Genomic DNA, 2,889 nt, shown 5'->3' with positions numbered 1-2,889 from the left:
CTTTTTCACTCTCCTCTTTCACTTTCATCAAGAGGCTTTTTAGTTCCTCTTCACTTTCTGCCATAAGGGTGGTGTCATCTGCATATCTGAGGTTATTGGTATTTCTCCCGGCAATCTTGATGCCAGCTTGTGTTTCTTCCAGCCCAGCGTTTCTCATGATGTACTCTGCATATAAGTTAAATAAGCAGGGTGACAATATACAGCCTTGACATACTCCTTTTCCTATTTGGAACCAGTCTGTTAGGCTGGTAGAAATCACTTCCCAAGTCACTGTTGCTCTATTGTCCTACCCCCTCTGCCCGCCCCCAGTCTTATTTCTTTGTGTTTTATTTTGAATCTATTGCTCTGTCTTCAAGTTTACTTATCTACTCTTTTACAGTGTCTAGTCTGCTATTAATCCAATCCAATGTATTTTTCATCTTGGAGTTATAGATTTCTTCCCTAGGAGTTTGATTTGAGTCATATTTATCTTTCCTCTGGCTTGTTGAACAAACAGAACACAATCAGGATGGTTTTGATGTCTTTTAATAGTTCTATCAACTGTATCATTGTGTGTGTGTAACTTTCCCCTCATTATATGGGCCTAATTTTCCTGCTTCTTTACATGCCTTGTCATTTTGTATTAGATACTAAAAATTGTGATTGTTACCTTGTTGGGTGTTGCATATTTTTGTGATCCTTTGAGGATTCTTGAGCTTTGTTCTGGAACATAGCTAAATTACATGATAACAGCTTAATCCTTTTGGTACTTGCTCTTCGCTTTTGTTGGAGAGAACTATAAGTATGTTTAGTCTACGGCTAATTTTTTCCCCACTACTGAGGCAAAATTCTTCTTTATACCCTGCCTATTGGCATGAGAATTTTGAGGTTTTTCCTTTCTGGTTAGTGGAAATAGGCCCTGCTCCCAACCCTGTGTGAGCCTGGAAGAGAGTATTCGGCTTTGTATTTTCAGGCATTTCTTTCCCAAGCCTTGGGTAACTTCTTCACACGCATGTGTTGATGAGCATTCATCTGAAAACTTAAGGGGAACTGTCTGCAGATCTCTCAAACTTTGTGTGCCATTTTCTTCTCTCCATTTGCCCTGCAAATTTGAGCTGCCTTGGCCTTTTTGCACTTCCAGGCTCTGCCTTCTCTCTCCAGGGAGAATGCTCAGCCCTGTGAGGGCTCCCTTTTCTGTAACGTGGCCTGGGAACTCTTTACCTGCAGTAATCTAGGGCAGTCATTGGGCTCACTTTTTTTCTTATCTCTCAGGGACCAATCCTTCATTACCTGATGCACAGTGTGTTGATAACTGTTCTTTCATAAATCCCATGTGTTCTTCCAGTTGTTTTTAGCGGGAGATTAAATTCAGTTACTAGTCCTTCATCTTATCTTGAAGCTGCAGATGATACTGGAACACTTGGAATGGTTGTTAAAAGTACACATACCTTCGGCCGTGCTTTGTCCTTACTGATTTATAGGTTATAGCAGTGAGCTAGGGTGTGATTCTGCAATTGTGCACTGAAAATGTACTAAGCTTTTACAAAGTTAAAGTAGACCTAATACTTGTTGTTTAGTCCCTGAGTTGTGTCCGACTCTTTTGTGACCCCATGGACTGTAGCCCTCCAGGCTCCTGTGTCCATGGGATTTCACAGGCAAGAATACTGGAGTGGGTTGTCATCCTTCTCCCGAGGATCTTCCTGACCCAAGGATTGAACCCAGGTGTCTTGCATTGCACTCAGATTCTTTACTACTGAACCACCAGGGAAGCCCAGACATAATACTTGTTTACAAAATAATTTATATAATCCAGTGCAAAAGACTTATTTTTATGAGTATAAAATATATTAGGTATAATGTCTCTCTACAGGGTGTTATGGAACATCTTTATGAGGAAAGGCATCCAAATGGCCTTTCCAAATGGTGGCCCAGGGAAGGTTAGTAAATGCTTCTTTGAGAAAATGAAGATGCAAATTTGGAAAATGGGCTGGAATGAGTTGCAATAGGGAAAACAGGGGAAAGAGGACTGACCAACAAGAACAGTCCAAGTGGAGAAAATGCTGTTATGAGGCTCAGAGGTACGAGGTTATGTCATACATTTGGGGGACTGCAGATAGTTTGGAATAAAGAGGAAGTGATCTCTAGTGTCTCCCTCTGTAAAGGGAAACTCCTTTCTCCCTAAAATGTCTGAGTTTCAGTGTAGGGGAAGAAAATAAAAGAGAATAACTCATTTTATCCAGAAGGGTAAAGTAGTGAAGCATGCCATAATAGATAGCTCTGGCTTTCCCTTGAAGATGAAAATGTCTGATTAACTCATTCATTTATTTGTTCATCAAAGGTCTATTAAACTCTTGTTTTACATCAGGCTACATGCTGGATACTAGAGAGCCAGAAATTTGTTGTAAGACTAATTTGATAGCACTGACTCTTTGGGATCCCATGGACTGTAACCCGCCAGGCTCCTCTCTCCGTGGAATTCTCCAGGCAAGAATACTGGAGCGGGTTGCCATTACCTTCTCCAGGGGATCTTCCCAACCCAGGGATGGAACCTGCATCTCCTGCATTGGCAGGTGGATTCTTTATTTGAGCCACCAGGGAAGATCATAATTTGATAGTATTTTTAAAAATTGTTTTTTGCCTTAAATACCTACTATGGAACATACTTCACATACTAAAAAACCTCACTTGAAACAGTGTCAATTTCAGAAAAACAATTAGTGACAGCTTTGAGAGGAGAAGACGTTTTCAGCTTAGCAGAGGGCAGCACACAGTAGTGGACATAAGTAAACACAGCATTAAATAACAAGCACTTTTCTAGGCACTTGATATAAATTAATTTCTATGATCCTCACAGAAATCATATGCTTTTACTTACAGTTTATTTTAACCATAAACGTACTCTTTAAACAG

Source organism: Bison bison, unplaced genomic scaffold (assembly GCF_000754665.1).
Source record: "Bison bison bison isolate TAMUID 2011002044 unplaced genomic scaffold, Bison_UMD1.0 scf7180017864390, whole genome shotgun sequence".
In the NCBI taxonomy this organism is placed as follows: Eukaryota; Metazoa; Chordata; class Mammalia; order Artiodactyla; family Bovidae; genus Bison; species Bison bison.
The sequence above is the reverse complement of the archived record's forward strand: the minus strand, read 5'-3'. Positions refer to the sequence as shown.